Raw genomic sequence first — 20,716 nt, 5'->3', positions numbered from 1 at the left:
TAATATTTTTCATATAAATAAAATTCAAATCATCGACATTATATTTTTAGAAGGTCAACATTATTACAAAGGTGACCTTCGTGTCACTCGCATTAAAATAAATCGAATAAGAGATAGATATTCAAAAAATAAACAAACAACTTGCATTAAAATAATTCGAATTAGAGATAGATATTTTAACAATAGACAAATTGTCAACCTTTGATAAAAAATATTTTCTTTTGTAATACAAGGTGCATGACATTTTGTATTTTTAATCCTTATGGTTTATTATCCATGAAGCATAACCTTGAAATGGTCTGGATGCATTTCGAAATATTTCTATCTAACTAAAAATGTAACGAAATATGAATGAGTGTTTTCGTTCATATTGTTTATAATAATATCCCTTTCAATATTTTTAATTATTGTGCATTATAAAGTAACTATAATAAATATTTAACCATTTCAATTATTTTAAACTAAAATTATGCTTAATTTTATGTTATTAATCTAGTGTCTTAAATAATTAATTTATTCCTATATTTTAAATTATTGTGTATTATAAAATGATTCTAACTATTTTCTAACCATTGCTATATATGTATATATATTTCAAAATACGTTAGGGATTATTTGTGACATACTTTTAGTGATTTCGTCTTGATTTAATTAAATAATGATTTTCATTCGTACATTTTAAGTGGCTATGTGTTATAAAGTGGCTCTCAATATTTAGAAACATTTTGACATAATTAGAATAAAAGTTCAGCATTATTTAGGCTTATATTAAACCCCTAAATTTCATTAAAACACTAGAGACAGGGCCAGCCCTAGGATATATGGCGTCCCAGGCAAAAACTAAATTTGTGCCCCCCCCCAAATAATACTTTAATAACTCATTACAAAATATATCAAAAATATAATTCAAATTAAAGTAATCTAATATTATATATTACACCATACTCTTATTTGCGATTGTGGGTATTTAAGATTTTGTAGTGTTTTTTTCGCGATTTTTTAGTGTTTCTAAGCATATCACTTAAAAAAAAAAATATTAGTATTTTGTGTTCTAAATAAAAAACAAATTTCAAATGTGTTAGAATTAAGCAGTGTATAATTAAACTTTGTGTTTATACTCACAATATATTTATCGTTATGAGCTACTATAATTAGAGTAAAAAATGAACAATTTGTTATTTGTCTACCACGTACAAAAATATGAGGCGCTTGTTTCTGGTGGGTGACATTTTAAAAATAATCTTAAATATTAAATATACAAACATATACACAAGTTTTAGTCGAATAATAAAATGAATTGCTAAACAACTGACTTTGAAACTTTAATCAAATTCGCTTTTCAAATGCCTTTTAGAATTTAATAAAATAAAAAAAGTTTGAGAATCGTCGATGAATTATTTTTTTTTCAATAATCGTAAACATTCAATTACAATAATATACATCTAATTAAAGTTAAATATTAAAATGACTTTTAGAATTTAATAATAAGATTTTTTTTTAAGAATCACCGTTAAATTTTTGTCGATTTTTTTAAATAATCGTTAATATTCAACTACGATCATATATGTACTTCTAATGAAAGGGAGATAATAAAATGATTCGATTTTCAAATGCCTATTAAAATTTTATGAAATAAAAAAAGTTTGAGGATCGCTGCTAATTTTTGTCATATTTTTTGAATAATCGTTAACATTTAATTACAATAATATACATTTTATTAAAATAAATAATATAATGATTCGCTTTTTAAATTACTTTTAGAATTTAATCATATGAAAAAAGTTTGAGAATCACCGTTAAATTTTTATCCATTTTCTTAAATAGTCGTAGACATTTAATTACAGTCATATACATATAATTAAAGGTTAACAATAAAATGATTCGCGTCTTTAAATCACTTAGAATTTAATAAAATAAAATAAGTTTGAGAACCACTAATTAATTTTTGCAAAAAAATCATAATACATGTTTATCTTCAAGTATGTCTATGTCTACCAAATTAAAGTTAAAATTCGCTTATAATTAAAGTGACACAGCTTTTAATAAAATTATTTAATGTTGAGAGCCATTGATGAATTTTATTCAATTTTACAAAAAAGGTTGGTTCAACTTCACCGTAATTGAATAATATCAAAAATTTGGCTAATCTAATGTGTTTCCAATAATTCGTTGGTAAATACAATTTCGAATTATAATATTTTATGATTAATAATTTTTCGCGGACCTAGTGTTGAGAACCGTTGAATAAAAGCGGATCTCGATACCATGATATATTTTGATAATTTTAAACAATATCCAAAAAAATATAATTTTATGTGCACTGGAGCAAAAGATATAAATTGAATCCAAACAATTAAAATTTGTGTATATTTTTAAAAAAGTGCCGGTAGTTCGTGTAATCTTTCTAATTAAATGTAGCGGTAGGTAAAGTGTTAAGATATTTTATTTTGTGTTTATGAATATACAGTGGTACCTCGGTATACGTCCGATTTGGAATAAGTCCAACTTGGTATACGTCCTGTTTGGACGAGAAACATTTTGCTTGGTATAAGACCTTCGTTTGGAATACGACCCGCGTGCGTGCTAGAACTTGTACGAGTCAAAAAGACACATCGCGCATGCGCAACTTGTATGAGTTACAACACCGCGCGAAAAATACGTTTGGTATACGTCCTATTTGGTATAAGTCCAAGAATCTGGAACGGATTAAGGACGTATACCGATTTATTTATCTATAAGTAGTTTAACTGTTCAATTTGCTTTTTTTTATTGCATTAAAAGTCGCAACAAGAAATGTTTGTTTGAATTTATTTAATAAAATATAAACATATGTTTATTAAATTCAATTGTTTTTTTCAGTTTATTATTGAAAATATTACCTTGCCTTGTAAAAAATAGTTTAAAATAGTAAGACATCAGAAATGGCTGTATTGTAAGGTCAGTAAATTGATAAATTATATTATAACTGCCAGGAGCTTTAAAATCAGTAAATTATAATTTAGATTGAGTTTTAATAGCATATTAAATGATTAATTATAATTAAGCAAAATGTTATTTCAACAGAAAATATTAACATGCGTTGCTAGGCATAATCTTATAATAACTAACCGAATATTATAATATTATTGCCCGTTTTATGTAAAAGTTACTGTTTTTTAATTTCAACATGACTAATTATTGAGTACCATTACCATTAAATGTAATTACCTTTCTCTTTAAACATAAGAAATATAAATGATTTAACTCACATTATATGCGAAAAGCATTTTGATTAATATTAGACAATACATACATACATGTCTGATTTATATTTTATTATAATACAGTTATTAGTCACTTTGCAGTAAAATATTTTACAGAGATTAAGAAATACTAATAATGAATTTCGATCATATACAATTTTTTTATATATTTATATACAACATAATCTAATGCTAAGTCATAGCTTTGTTTTATATAAAAAAATACATACGTAAATATTAATTTGCAAAGTGTACTTATAATCAAATACCATTTAATATTAATTTCCAATTTTGATAACTTATCGGGCAGGCTATCCAATTTAATAAATTGATCAAACCGCAAGTTTCACAATAAAAAATGCTGACCATTTGTGGTTACTAAGGGATTTATATTATATAACGTCTAATGAATCATTGTGAAGTCAGACAAATTATTGCATTAACTCAATTTTCCTCACAGGCTTAGCAACGTTTGTTATTTTAAGATCTACTTGATAATTTATTGCTATTTATACAAACATACATATAACAATACCTTAATTAATTAGCTTTAATCTGTTGTTCACACAATTTACACTACAACAACATAATATAAACTATTCTATTAGTATACACATATACAATATATACACTGTTTTTCGATAGTAACGAGCCGGTATCATTACCATCCCCCTGGCATATTGTTTCCCCTAAAATCCGAATAAACCCTCATAGTAACATGTGTATCAATCGATACGTTGCCTAGGGGATATTTACGGCAATTAATCCTCACCAATGGGGCAGTGGTTAAGTCCTCTGAATCCTGATCCGAGCGGTTGCGGTTCGAATTTCGTCCTTTGACCGAAGAATTTGGTTCAGTTTGGTTCGATTGAATATATTATAGTAAAATTTCATCTATAGTGATTAGTAATTTAGGTCAAAATATATGTAGGTAAAGCGTTTAAAAGTAGCCCTAAACATTCAATGTTGTAAACGATATAGGTATATGTTCCAGTGAATGCTAATAAAGTAGTAAAGTTATATTTTCACTAGTAAAAATATGATTTCACTCATTCAGTTAAAATGTATTGATTCACAAATTTCACTGCTTAGTTCCAGTAAAAATGTATTTTTTTATTTATTTTATTTTATTAATTTATTTAGCTTAATAGTTAATTTTTTACTGATTTGTCTCATTTTATTCATTCATTAAAATATTAGTACTAGTCTTAGGGCAGACGTTTTAATATAGAGAGGTAAATTTGAATGATCCATTGTTCTTTCAGTGTTAACTTTACATTTATTATTTAATTTTAAATGAATTGTATGAAATTTTCATTTTTAATATTAGTTAGAGAAACAAAATGTCCCAAATAACAAATTGTAAAAGGAAAAGTTCGACCTTTCTTGTTATCTGGAGGCGTTTTGATATATTTTTTTTATATTTAATTGTATTGATTTAGTTTATTTTTAAATGTCATAAGATTCTTGTAATAAATTATTAAAAATATAAGGTAAGTTAAACACATTCATTTTGCACAATTTTACTGAAAAAAAAACTAAACATTCTAATAAAAAAAAATATTTTAACATGTCTTCGGAAAACAGAAAAGTATCGACAGTTCACAACATAAAAACTTTGCACAATCAAAAATATTCACACAAAATATTGTTTATTAAGAATTTTTTAAAGCTCTCAGTTTTTAAATTTGTTTAATAATAAATATTTAAAATATTGCTTAGAAGAATCCTATGTTTTAAGACGTTAAACAGCTAGTATAGTAAATAGTTTTATAATAAATAAATAAATAACAGACTATATATTGACGTACTATAGAGACCAATTATTTATGTAGGGAATTAAAAAAGATATCAATAGTAAAACGTTTAACTAACGGCTGTTTTCAATTATGCGCACCGAATTATTTGCTTTGACCTAATTAAGGGGTAAATATTTTAATGCGCACGCGCGGGCCTCTTGACGGCGTCGCGTCGGCGAAACTCTTGCGCAGATCTAGTGGGGGCGCGTCGGTCGCCGTTATCGGGGTGCAGCGTTATCGCTCCTTAGTCAAGGACGCCGGTAGACACAATTCGCGTGCTTTCATTTCTCAAGGCAAGGTATCAGAAGTGTTGCATCAAGATGCCCAGAAATCGCGGAGGAATCGTGGAGTCGCAGTTGGACGCCGTTACTGAACGCCTCTTCTTCGTCGAGGCTGAGAAACGGAGGAGCTTCTTTGCAGTATCCGATATTCGATTGCGGACCCTGGGAGGATTCACCTTCGCGACTCTGCTCGTCTGCTCGTCTGCTCGAACACTGTGCGCGTCTCTGAGAGAGGAGGCGCTAGATTTCGTGTTGACTCTTCAGCCAAAGGTGAGACAGGAGTGGTCATCACTGACAAAAGCATTGGAGCAGAGGTTCGGTGATCCCACATCCGACTTCCAGATATTTAATCAGCTCGCGACCACAAAATGGCGGATGGTGGTGCAATCCGAGGGGTAAATATTGAAATGCGCATGCGCGGGCCTCTCGCGCATGCGCATCTCAATATTTACCCCGCGGATTGCAACACCATCCGCCATTTTGTGGTAACCAAATCAATTCTCAAATATCTTTCGGATTACTTAGATTAATTAATTGCTATTTATATAATTCATGTGAAATTCGTTTTACTTATTTTAATACAATGTAGTTTATAGTTATTAGATAAATAGTTTGAATTGCGTTTGAAAGTATTCCCATAGGCAATGAATTAACTATAATCCTATTTTAGATGAGCCATAAATATTTCGTCACGGAGCTTTCGACTCTTGTCTTCAATTAATTGATAATCATTTCATAAAACAGAATATTCCAAGTTTATTTAAAAATATTTTTAAGTACAACTAGCGTTTACTTAGGTGTAATAAGTTGATGATTTGAAAACATTTTAATGTGTTTTTTAGCCTCTATGTATAAATATAAGAATATTTCTATCCTATTGGTATTGTAAACATATTTAGGCAACTTTTAATCTGATAATTTTAGGTATTTTAAAAATGTTATCTTACAAGTTGATGCAAGATTTCGATTTTAACTTCTAAAGTAAACTAAAATTTAACAGCTGATAATAAGTACTATCAATGTACTTCCACATAATATTTACGAAAAAATCCGATAAGGTACGATTGCGACTTTTTATATCATTCGTCGATTCCCACAGTTAAATTTTTGTTATTTTTTAATGCCACTATCTTTCCGGAAAGAAATTTAATGGGAAACGACACATGTGCTCGCGTAACTTTTTCCCTCGGTTTGCACAAAAGTTAAAACTTTATTATAGAAGTAGGTAGTTGTACACAGTATTGGCGTACAATTTTAAAGTTTTGTTCGTAAATCAAACTATTCCTATCTGTGTTTTTGCGTTTGGCAATAACCATCCGAGCGTGGCGATTATAATCATTTTACGACCGCGAATATAATATAAGTGAAAACAGTCTAGATAATAGGCCTAACTTCTGTGATAGCAGTAAAAACAATTCGAATTGACTGGAAGTTTAAGAAACGCTGAACACGTACATACTCGTTTTACAGCTGGCAATTCTGCCAAGAAACGCCAAGGTAAATAAATATATGGTATGTACAAAAATCTCAACCACAATGACCGGTCTGGTTTTATGATTTTGACGTCCGGTTGCAATAATCTTGAGATGGTTTGCTAAGCTTGTATATTGAGAGACTATTGAGAAAGTTAAAAACAAAACATTTATTGTAGAATAAAGAGCTTTGCAGGAGATAGTTTTCCGCCTGCAATTTAGAAAGGTTAATGTCTTGAATATATGTTACATTGTTAACACAAAGTACAGTACCCACCAGAAATAGTAGATTTTATAAATATTTATTATATTATGAAACACGTACAATTAGGGATCATACAATTTTCTAGCTGTAAAGCTGAACGGATGTGACTTTGCAGTTTTATAGACGCCGAAAAGCGTGTAGTAAAAGTTTAAATGGAGTGTTCAGTTGTATTATTGTCGGCTGAGATTTCAGTAGAGTGGCAAAGATTATCGTGATGTGTTCTCGCGATGCTCTCTTGACGATCCGTGTCACGTCTTTTATATATTGGGTTTGAAAGAGCTCTAGCGAACCGCAGATAAGGATCTTTATGAGTCAATTCCATTGCTTTATGAACACCCCTTCCCCTCGAAATGTGTTCACGCATAAATGGAACCCGCTCAGATGGCCACTAAAGCATTCGGTAACCACAGATTTGAACAACAATAGTAATATATATCTGTCTAGCGCGCGTCCTTTCCAAACAAAGAGTAGTTTCTTTGGCGGTACTGATTGTTGAATTACGCAAATCTTTGGTCACGACTTTCGAGACGTGTTGATCTATCTTTTCGTTTTTTCGATCAACAGCATAACACATTGTAGGGTATGTAGGTGGTGAAACTCCACAAAATATAACGCTAAATTTTAATTATAAAAAATAATAATTCAGCTTTCTTAAACACGATCAAAATAGTGTTACTTTCAAATCATTATATTTAATATGTTATTAACATTATATTTACTTTTTAAACTGAAAATGTTTATTGAAGTATCTATCATAAAAAATTATAAAACAGTCAAATTTCGGTATTAAGCCAAAAATACTTAAAATTATTATTTAATTCTAAAACATCATATAGTCTGAAAATATTTTAAATTCGTATATTACAAAAGAATATACATGAAAAATAATTGTTTTATAATCCTCTGCCTCCACTGTTGCCTTCTATTCCGGAATATAAGCAACACCTCCAAATCATTTGACTCTCTGGATTTAGCACAGTTTTTTAGAAACATATTAGAATAGATAATAAAAAACATTATTGACATGTTATACCGATGATAGGATTTTAAAGTATTATTGAAGTTTCATATTAATTTAGAGCACGCGTGCTTATTTATCTATGAGACAAAAAAATCAAGGGCAGATTTTTAATCCATATTTGTCTTTATTGTTCGTCAATGAGGTGGAAACTTTCCATTCTAAAACATAAAAAGCACCTCTAGAACATTTTACTTTAAATTACGAAACGTATCAGAATTAATAAAAAAAAAAACACAGTTGACTATTTCACCCTGATAACAGGGGGCAGAAGCATCAATAAAATTGCAGTAAAAATTAGAGCACACGTGCTTTTCCCTCTATTGTATAACAAAACATGCATAGATTTTTAATCCACCGCGCCTTTAAAATTCCGTCAATGAAGTGTATACCTTCCATTCCGGAATATAAGAAGCACCTCCACATCATTTGGCTCTCTGGATTTCGCACAGATGCTTGAATATATCTTTCGCGAACTTAATGATTAATGTAATACATCCGTAATCTGATCTGTTTTTTATGTTTTCTTTAGAGTCACTTTTCTTTAATCTAAAAATATCTATTGTTTTATTTTATGCTTGTTAAACGCATTTCATTAGTCAATGACGTTTTTTTTAGCAGGTAAACGACTAAATATGCTTTCTTCCTTAAGCCACATATAAGAGTTTTCATTATTTATTTTTTTATTGAATATTTTGCAAATATACAACCGCAGTTTTATGCCACAGTTTGCCATTTATTTATTTAAAGATTGTAAAATTTGTTTTGTCAATAACCTGATTTACAAATAAACAATAATTTATTTTTTTATTCAAATTTAATTGTAGATGATTTGTCGTTATTTTTTTATAAATATTTTCACTACGAAAGCTCATGGTCAATTTGCTAAGTAAACACTAGAAACAATATTAATATACTCTTAAGTAAGTGATAGTAAAGTTCCGATACATTCAACCAATAATTATGGATATATCTTTAATAGGTTACGATTTAGATAAGTGTTTCGTGTTTCCGGTTCGCGAATTCACAAAACACTCGTGTGCATCTTGGTGACGTCACGATGACGTTTCACGCCGACGCGACGCGACGCCGACTCTAGTTCCACAAATTCGCACAGGCGTCGCTTCAAACGCCGCTGTGACCGCGTGGATGGGGATGCGGCGCGGCGTCCTCGCGCATTGCGCGCGCGCAATTTTGCTGCTCATCGCAAATATGAGCGCTCTTCCCGCTTCTTTCCAACACATTCAGCTCGAAAATAATACTTATCGAGCTAATTTGTTAAAAGCTAAACACCTGAATCAATGGATAAAGGAATAAGCCGACAATTCAAAGACCGCTTGGACGATCATTCGAAAGACGTCACCAAGACGCTAGAAAGAGGCGAGTGAATGCTAGAAAGAGACGCGAGACGTCGTCAAGACGCTCTACGTCTAACGTATGCGTTATGTAAATTTGCTTCCGGTTCATTTTAAGGTACTATATATACCAGGGGCGTATATTCAGGGTGTGCTAGGTGTGCGGCGCACACCCGCAAAACCATCTAAAATATAAATTTAGAAATTTAGAAAATCTAGGGCATAAAACGACATCATTTTGCATACAGTAGTATGCAAAATTATAAAATTTTAATATGCAGTGTATAGTATGCATTGGTATTTGTCATTCGCTCTAAAAGTTTCCGCGCGACCGACACGCTATGTATTACTCATGTGGCGCGCCGACTTTGAGTGCGGCGGCCGACTAAAGTAAATTGTTCCGAGATTTAACGGCTGAAGTCGTTCTGTCGGCTGGCAGCGCTCAGTAGTAAAATTGGTCTCGAATTTGGTGCACGTACTTCAAAAACTCTTGAGTCCGTCGCTGCTTTTTTATTACATTATATCACAATAACAGGTCACTCATTTTTTATATTTTGTCACTCATTTTTTATATCTTATTTACCTATGATCAATACTTAATTTTCTATTCTAGATTATATTTTTTTATTTACCCCAATAATGATGAAGAATACTGTTGAAGATATTTTGAATAATCCATTTTCAAAAAGAAGTTATGAAATTAAATTGAAGATCATCAAAATTGGCAAACCACGTCCACCTCTTCCCAATTTATTTATGAAGCATAAAGACAATAAATGTGAATATACAAGACATTTTTCATTTTCATCATATGAACGAACTGAGTGGTTAACAGGCTGCGAACTTCGATCTAGATTGTTCTGTTGGCCATGTTTATTGTTTTCCAAAGAAAGAAGCGTGTGGAATAAAAGTGGATTTGCTGACCTTAGTCATCTGATAACGGCACTGAAAAAACACAAAAGAGCGCAGTCACACGTTCAATCATTTTTTTCTCTCAAAATGTTTGGAAAACAACAAATTAAAGTCATGATTGACGCTCAACGTGAAGCTAATATAAGTCAACATAATGAACAAGTTCATAAAAATAGAGAAATATTAAAGCGAATGATTGACGCAGTAGTATATCTAGGAAAACAAAAACAACCTTTTCGAGGCCACGATGAGTCCTGTAATTCACTAAACAAAGGAAATTACCTTGAATTTTTAAATGCACTTCGAGAATACGATTCTGTTTTGGATACTCATTTAAATACTGCAACGGTGTTTCGTGGTACTTCCCCATCCATACAGAATGACATAATTGAAGCAATTGGTGATGTTATTAAAGATCATATTAAGGAAAAAGTAAATTCAGCAAATTTTGTCGCTATTATTCTTGGCGAAACTTCAGATATAATGACGAACTCACAGCTCTCAACAGTTTTGCGTTTTGTTTATGAAGGTAAAGTTTACGAGCAGTTTATTGGCTTTACAGACGTTAGCTCTGATAAAACAGCCGATGGCTTATTTTGCCACGTTGTAAATATAATTGAAGAATTTCAAATTCAAGAAAAATTAGTTGGACAGACTTATGATGGGGCGAGTGTAATGAGTGGGCATATTAATGGTTTGCAAGCCAAAGTACTCGAAGTTTATCCATTGGCCATTTTTACACACTGCTATGCTCATATGTTGAATTTAACATTACAACAAGGTCTTTCCAATATAAAAGTGTGCAAATCATTCTTTCAAACTTTAAATGGATTGTCTGCATTCTTTTAGAAATCTTCCAAACGAATAAATGCTTGACAAGAGTTTGTAGCTAGAAGACTTCCTTCTGTTACACCTACAAGATGGAATTATACATCACGGTTAAGTAACACAGTGCAAAAATACAGAAATGAATTTACGGACTTTTTTCGAGACGTCGCGAAAAATTGTGAACTATGGGACCCCGACACTAATAAAAGCACGAGGTTTTCTTAGCTTTTTGGAAGATTTTGAAACAACTCAGACATGAACAGGAAAATAATTATGAAACATTATGGGATTCTTATGTAACGGAAGAAAATTATCCAAGACTGAGTAATGATTTGCTTGTTGAAGAAAAGCACGCGTTTTGCCAACTATTTAATACAATAGTTGATAATATATGTAAGCAAATTGAAAAACCGTTTTTTTTCAATGTCCAAATTGGAATATTTTTACCTTCTGGAGAAAGAAAAATATGAGCAATATAAGGGAAAATTTCCAAATGAATTACTTACCAAACTGCAACAATTCTATGGAACATTATTTGATTATATAAGTTTAATAAATGAGCTTGCTGTTCTTTATCATTTGCCTGAATTTGCAGAGAAATCTGTTCATAAGCTTGTACAATTTATGAACACAAATAATTTTGAGTCAGGTTTTCAGGAAATAGATAAATTAGGCAAACTAATATTAACTCTTCCAAGCAGTACTGCTTCAGCAGAACGTTCATTTTCTGCTCTGAAACGAATTAATATTTGTTATCGAAGTACCCAAGGCCAAGAAAGGCTATGTGGCTTAGCTTGATTTCAATAGAAAAAGGGATCCTTATGGATATTAAAAAGAAGAGCACTTTATATGACAGCGTGATAGAAAAATTTATGATCAAAAAAAGAAGATTAGATTTTATATATAAATAATTATAAGTTTGTGTTTATTTATTTATTTTTATATGGGAAAAAGCTCGGCTAATAAAAATGAAAAAATGTACTTTTTTTTATTTTTTATAACACACCCAATATTAACACCCACCGTACGCCACTGATATATACCCATAACTAATTGATAAACATATCATTGTCTATTGTGCTGTTGTTAATTAAAATTAAAGCCCAAAAATAAAATAAATAAAAGCTTAGTTATTTGTTGAACGACCTACGTATGTGTATGCAAATATGCGATATTCTTCAGCCGCCAATCTGAAATGGAAAATTTCTTAAATATATGTTACATTATGCAACCCAATGTCAGAAATATGTTAAATATATTTACTATATAACATATATGTACAATCTAATGTGCCGTCGATGTGAAATATGACATGCCAAATTTAGTCAATTGAATTTGTCGTTCCGTATTCGCTTTTTGGAAATAAGACCTGTCAGAATATGATGTAAAGTAATTCGATTGACATATGCATGTTCGAGTATATTATATGTGCAAAGAGAAGGCGCGTGTAAACTCTAATCATCATAAACGGGTTATTGTATTAAAATTGAATATTATTTGGAAACCTAATTGATTTAAGTAAAAACCATTGAAAGCGGGGTGGGTTCAGTGAGCGATTGTACGGTTAATGTTATATGGGTTAACGAGGCCTTAACCCTTAACCCTTGCGGCTTAGAATAGTTCTGGTGGGTGGCTTTTGGTTCAATTTGTTATAAAGCTCGTTGAGTGCATCTTAAGTTGTGGGCGATATTTGAATAGACAGGTGTTCAGTGTTGCATTCAATTTTCATTTATGAATGATATTTATTTAGGCACACAATGGTGTGAATCGAAATGTGTCAATGAAACGTGACAGTATACATATAATTTACTATTGCCAATATTGATTATTCAACGCGCATCTATTTTGAACTAATATACCTTTATCACAACTATTTTTTATTATACTCCCCCATTATTTCAGAAACGGACTATCTGATTTTAACTCGGCTTTTATTATATTATTTTCTTAGGTTCATAAGTTTTGTTTATGAATATGATCTGTAGTATAAATCTGTGTGTATAAATTTCGTTAAATCGATTCATTTAACGAAATTTTATATTACGCTTCTAATATTAGATATACGCCATAAATTAACTTCAACTTGTTTAACTAAATACTATTAAATATAAACGTTATATTAATTATACACTTAGAATATCATTAAACCAATTAATCCGAAGGATCTGTGAAAATTAATGATACGCGCTGTATTGATTTTAGGTTTATAGGCTTTCTAATTTATTTAACGAATATTTTGAATATGTACTAGTTTGGTGAAATTGAACGACAAAGTTAACAGATATAATACAAAAGCATAACTTAATTAGTATTAAATGTACATATCAAAATTATTTTATTATTCTAACTTTATCACACAACTTTAATACTTTTTTGAAAAAATAATCTATTTTTTTTATTTATTAGGCTAATTTTAAAAGCGTCTTTCTCTTGTACTTCATAACGAATACAGTTTATGTTATATAATATAGAATAATACTAAACTGCTAGTTACAATGTATGCTTAAATTATTATGGCGCAACTAAAAGTAGCCCATTATACGGTAAATTATGGGGAAACTTTTAAATGTCCATCAAACATATTTTTATTTATTTATATATATTATTCTCTATGAGCTGAAATAGCTTATTTTTATACCTAGTGATTGACGACTCACTCGATTTTAATTAATCATCGTGATATTCATCCGTGAGATAAGAAAAATCTAGGAAAACTTTATTTGCTATGAGCGATCAAAATTATAATTATATAATAATAACAAATTCCGATCTCTCAGATATTATTGTAATGGAAAACATTTTGGTTCATATGAGGCATCGATCTATATCACCGATTTGCTAATTTATTAACATTTAACAATAAAAATTAATGCAAAAGTGTACATTCATACACCCAAAATATTAGAACACTGTTTCAATATTTTGAGTGATTAATAAAACACTATAACATAAATTTAAATTATGTTTTTTTAAATTAATGATAATTAATTGTTTAATTTGAAACTTAGAAGTATATTTCTAGATATTAGAAGTCGATAGAGAAAAATCTTTTTAAAATATTTTGATTGATCATTAATATTATCCTAGTGATGTAGAAAGTCTACTTCTGTAATCATTTTCTTACTAGCTAATTTTTAGTACAGCTGAGATGACACATTTATCTTATGTTTGTGGCAAAAAAGTGCAAAGTTGTTGTATAGTGCAATCATCAAAATGTTTATCCGCTTAAGTCCTAATATACACCATCAAATTAAAAATATAACATTAAAATAATAGTTTTTTAAAGCTCGATTTAATAAATATGACTAATATGTACTAATAAAAATATTTTTATGGCACATCTAAAAGTAGCATTTGATCATATTTACCCGTTTTACTATATTTTATTTATACCTTACAATTCTACAGTATATTAAATTTTTATTGTCAGTATACATAAACAGATAAAAGTAGAAATCCTGTTGACCACAAAAAAACATTTTAAACAAAAAATTTATTGTCTCAGGGGGTTTATTTTGTTAAGAAAAAGTATGTTGTATAAAAGTATATAGGCTCCAGGTGTCTTTAGTGTGAGTTTGCTCTGGATTCCAGATGTCAAGCTGGACCAGTGGATGCGAAGAGAGAAGCGGACTGATGTAGTCCAAGTTGGATAGCTTTTGAAGTTTATATGCCTTGAACTCCAAAATGAATGTTTAAGTGTGATTATCGCTAAAAATCCTTAGATTAAGTGTCTGAGGGAAAAGTAATTTTTGGTTGCCTACTTTCCCGTATTTATATGTATGGCCCCTCGATGGAAGATTTTATTGTCCGTCCCTTTTTTTGGTAGAATGACCAATTACAAAAGGGTACAAGTTTTTTTTGAAGCAAATTGCCGTTGGTTGTTAGCTAGCTGATTTTTTTTAATTGTTACTGAATTGTGAGTTCTACTGAAGTACCCCAAGGATCTAACTTGGGTCCATTGCTGTTTCTATTGTTCATTAATGACATAGAAACAGCAATGCATCATTATTTTTTTTATTATATGCAGATGACTTGAAAATATTCAAGAAAGTGCAGTCGATTTCGGATTCCCTCGACCTGCAGGAGGATCTTAATTCTTTTTGGAAATTGCTCAAAGATATCGTAGACAACTCTTCGGTGCTCGAGCAGCTCCAAACGTGGGCTCTAGGAGGTGGTTATAATTCTCGGTCGCGTTTACTGTTCTTACCTGTAAAGTCTAGAGCTGGAGCACTTGCCAACTCTTCTCTGGCAAAGGCCGTTCATCTGCTCAATACTGTGCATAGAGATATTGACATTTTCTCGTGCACATAAAGGGTTTTGGTTCAATTCGTGTGGGACAATGCACACCTGTTGAGATGATTTGTGTCTGTTCTTTTATCTTATTTTCGTGTTTTTACTTATATGTGTGTGCGTATATGAATTTGTATGCATGTATACATATATATGTATATATTTATATGTATTTTAAATTTGTAATATATTTTATACTTTTGCCAATCTTGACGCATTATGTTAACCTGCCAGGTCACGATTGACATAATTTTAATAAATAAATAATTATATGACGAGCACTTTGCGACTTGAGCTGTTAAAAGTTTTCTCACGGTGGTGTCCCATTTTTGTAAAGAAACCAGTTTTTTTCCTAGACGGTTTAATTTCTTTATCGCGTGCCGAAATACTATTTTTTTATAATTAAATAACATGGATTTATCTATTTAATTGTGAATAGAAGAGTGGTTCAATTGATGAAACAGAAAATTTATATTTTGCCTTAACCAATACTGACTCGCGTGCATACTTTCAATACTTACCAATTTTACAGAATAATGAAGGATCAGAGTATATATCATTTATTGTAGATACGCTTATAGTCTCGAGCTTTGCATTCGGAATTTTGTTCAAGGTCCGCATTTAACTAATGTTTCTCGAACATTTTCACTTAATAATTTCGTCTATGCGAATATTTATTTTTCATGTACATTTTTTTGTGACACGTCGTATTATATATCAAATCGGAGCGATACGTCGTAAAAATAAAAATCTCGCATCGACGTGCGCGGACCTTGCCGCAGCTTCTTTTTTGATCCGAGGTTTTTATTAAATTTTTGTATTTCCCCACGTTCGGATTTACGTCCCGGAGGTCTGAGTTCCCCCAAACATACTCACACACATATGCGATTTATACCCGCTACGTTTTATCCTTTGGCAAAGAGCAGAAGAAGGTGTCACCGCGTTTGTCACCGTGAGCGTTTTTGTTTTTGTCACCTGAGGAATAACAACGCAATGCCGCAGCCATGGCATACGCCGCGTCATAAATCAAGGGTTTCGCGGAGCATATACTTTACCGTCGAAGTTTTGCGGCACCAGGTGCTACAGTGGAATGTCTTTCTCGTGTGAAGGTCCGTCTTTAGAAATTAATGCTTATGCCTTAATGCCTTGGGTACACTCGCAAGGACGCAAATTCTTAGAAAATCGTTGACATTTCTACGTATCAATCAATGCATATACTAGTAGAATTTACACATGGTTTATAATATACCCAAATGATGGAGCTACATTTGAACGGGAACTCTGCTTTTGGCATTACCGCTAATGCAAATTGTTTGCAAATACGCCAATCAAATAAGTAAAGTCGCAAACATTGTCCAAGTCGAACAACAAAATTATTTCAGTCAAAGTTTCATATATGTAGATGCATGTATCATGTATGTACTATGTATAATTATGTATACACATTTGTTTTGTGTGTTCTGACTTGCGTTGCCAAGTCAAAGTAGTTCGGTTAGAATGCCAATGGCACGTTTCCTCTTTTTTGATTGTCTGGTAAACGTATCGAATGATTAGCTCCTCATCGCCCAATGTCAAGCGTGCAAAGTTAGAAAACTAATTTATACATAATAACATAATATGTTATACATGCGTGTGTTTGTCAGTAGTCGTGTTTACCCTCGGGGCAATGGGATATGTGTATTATATCTATATTGCGAATTACGCCCTGCTACGATTCAGCTTATTAATTTGATACGCGTGCGTTTGAGAGCTTTCGCCGTTTAACCAATAATTCTGGGAAGAGTTTCTGCCTTTTCGGATCGTTTCGCAGAGAATCAGATGACGTATCGGTTTCGAAATAGGATAATGCGTTAAATGATCGATGGGAATAAATTGACAATAGCTCGGAAAATCTGCAACGCAAAAGGTTAAACTAAAATTATTATATAATATTTAACGTAATATAATTAATTGTCTAGAAGTATTTGCTTTGTTAGATATCAACATTTATAAGCATAATTTTTGGTTATATTTATATGGAAAAGTTCTGTTATGATTATGTCTCTTTAAAAAGTGATCGTTTTTAACAAATTTATCTTGACAAAATATTTTTGATTCACTATGAAACAGAAAAATATTTATTTTTAATTTATTGATTCAAAATATAATTTATTTTTAAAGATATAACCTTCTTCCACCTCTCGGTAATTTTAATTCCATTAGCTTTAAATCAAAATATTTCGATAGCTCCTTTTCACATCATCTGCATTTTTTTCATTTAAGAAGTGTTGCATCGATCGAAATAAATCGTAATCGGAAAGAGAAAGGTCTAAAGAATAATATGAATGAGATAAAACTTCACAGTAAGTTCCTTGATTTTATCGCGAGTCAATTTTTCTACACGAGGACGCGCATTGTCGTGTTGCAGAATTTTCTGACTATTGCCAAGTATGGTCATTTTTACTTCCCTGTGCAAACGATCCAGGTGATTATAATGAAAGCTTTCTATTATTGTCTGGCCAGATTTTAAAGTCTTGTAATGAACAATTCCTATGCAATTCCACCGTACACACAAAATAACTTTTTTTACAGTGAGTCAGCTATGAGGTAGGTTTTGCCATTGCACCTTTGGTTAACCATTGCTTTTTACGATGATTGTTGTCGCACAACACCCATTTCTCATCTCCAGTTATTAAATGATCGAGAAAAGGCGATCAGCTTCAAGATACAGAAACTCTTGGGATATGCGGCTACGTGCCGTCTTGTTTTCTTCGCTCAACTCGTGTGGAACCCATAAACCTTGTTTCCAAGCCTTCCCATTTTTCTAAATGTGTCAATGCACTACTGAATTGGACTGTTTTGGTTTATTGGCAGCTGATCAAGATTTGCTTCCATTTCCGCAGTCTACCTTAATATCATAATTTTCCGTTAATTTTTTTTAACTTGTCTTATCAGTTCACAGGCTCTCAATATTTATTTCGTACTCTTTAATTTATTGGTATTATTTTATATAAAAATCATTTACAATAAATCAAATTTAAAAAAATAATTAATAAATATAATGATGTATAAAATAAAAAATAAATAACTATCTGGGATACCTCAAAACAGTGAAAGATCGACCGCCGTACATGTACGGCGATACCGCTTAAAAGGCTAAGAAAATCACATACATACTTTATTATTATTTTTATTTGGTAGTAAAAAAAAAGTATTTTTTTTTTGTTTTGACAGTTTAATATTTTACTATGTTTGTAGATATATTTGATTCATTAGATTCAAAAATCGATAAAATTAAATTTTCCAAGTTATATTACAGTCCGCTATTTTTGTAAAAAAAAAAACGTAAAAATGTTTGACAAAATGTGACATAGCTTACAAGCTACCAAAATAATAATAAATGTATGTATTGATATAAGTTATATTTTATACTGCAAGTTAAAATCGTTTTTTTACCAGCTTCCGTTACGTTATGTTAACACTGAAATCGCGTGAACGAAATGATCACACAAAAACGCGTGAACGGACAGTAATGTGTTAAGATAAGAAAAATCGAGCAATATGCATAAAAAATCTAATAAATTATAGTTGTTCAGATGAAGTTTTAAATGGTTTCTTTTTCCAAAACTTTTGCTTTATTCAAAAAACTATGTTAGTATCAAGTTAAGTTTTGAGCTCTAGATTAAAATTATTTCTTTCTTTGTCGTCGAACACATATAATATATTTTCTGTCAGCTAAAGTAGCTCATTTTTAGAGAGCTTTTATCACCTAATATGTACGAGCTTCATTTTAATTAATTATCACACGATATTTATCCGTGAGATTAAAAAAATCTAGGTAAACCTCATCTGTGTTAATCGATCGGAATTTTTTTTTTTAATAGTCAATAATTTTGATCTACTATACACGATACAAATTAAAAAAACAAAAAGTCTTAGGTGTAAAAAAAATCTTTTTGCTGTAAGATATTATTAATTGAATTTTATATATTTTTTTATGATAACTTAAAGTTTTTAAATTCAACATTCTTCACTTAACAAAAAAATTTAAAATGTTACATAAAAAGTATTTGTTAATCTGTGTCATATTTATTCTATTAAAAGTTAATATGTGTGATTAATTTTTTTTAAAGATGTTTTTTTTTGTAATAAAATCACCATTAAATTAGGTAGTTATTAGTTATTGATATTATTACTTATATAACAAATATTTTAATACCGTTTTTTTATCTGTTATTAATTTTTAATAACACATATTTTTAGGATAACCGCTTTTATATATAATAACATAAAAAATTTCTAGGAACAACTTTTTATTAAAGTTCTTAAAACACGTATCGTGCCCCAGAGGTCACCGGTGACCTTCGCTAAATTTGACCACTTCTTTTTTTTTTATTTGCTTCCTCGAAATGGAATCATGCTTTCATCAATACAGATGCTTTCTTTCGGATCGTAATATTTTTTTAAATTTTCATTTAGAAAATAAATAATGTTTCTCACTTTCGCTAATCGATCTTCTGGGTCGGCAGTCGTGTTGTCTGTGAAATGTAGCATTTAAAGTAATATTTCAAATCTATTTCGGCTCATGACAGATTGTGGAAATCTTTGTCGGAATGCAATATCTTTACTCCAATATAGATAAAAACTGGGAAGTTTGACTAATCCCATCCATATCTGCAGGCCGAAAAACCTCTTCATTTCTTTCTTGTTAGTGGATGACCAAGAATGTAGCCTGGAAGATGATCCAAGAACCTTGCCTTCCAGCACTTGCGTGGCGAATCTATTTGATTCAATTGCGATCGTTTCGAACATATCGTCTGTTACTAAGAGTTGGAAAAATTCACTAGGCTTCCCATGAAACAACGTCGCTGCAATGTCAGCCTTGACTCTGGATAGACTCACAAATGGTGGCACATTAGTTGCACCCACAGGATTGAACCATTCATTAGAAACAATTATATCACTATCACTTCTTTCCGTATCACTTTCACTATTTTCTTCTGGCAATAGTTGCCGACGATGGATAATATTACTGATACCAGTAAATTAATCACTATCTTCATCTGATACACAGCTTGCCATATTTGGAGGGGACAAAACTGAAAAATATTTTTAATAAAACCGAATAAAAATGTTTGCAAAAAATAGATTTATAAAAGAAAGATAAAAAAATTACAAACCTATTTTATATATCGAAATCAAGATGTATCCACAAAAAGTAGGTATGAGAGCAACAATATTTAAAAAAATATATTGTATATTCGCGAATACTTAT

At 30.8% G+C, this 20,716-nt stretch overlaps 1 protein-coding gene across 3 annotated transcripts in view; it reads left to right on the top strand.

The window, feature by feature from the left end:
* The window catches only part of LOC148235453 (uncharacterized), a 598,142-nt gene that overhangs the window by 896 nt on the left and 576,530 nt on the right, over window positions 1-20,716 (top strand). The window lies entirely within an intron of this gene.

This window comes from Plectrocnemia conspersa, unplaced genomic scaffold, assembly GCF_051122295.1.
Source record: "Plectrocnemia conspersa isolate PC_06_02 unplaced genomic scaffold, ASM5112229v1 ptg000005l, whole genome shotgun sequence".
Lineage (NCBI taxonomy): Eukaryota > Metazoa > Arthropoda > Insecta > Trichoptera > Polycentropodidae > Plectrocnemia > Plectrocnemia conspersa.
The sequence above is the reverse complement of the archived record's forward strand: the minus strand, read 5'-3'. Positions and strand labels throughout refer to the sequence as shown.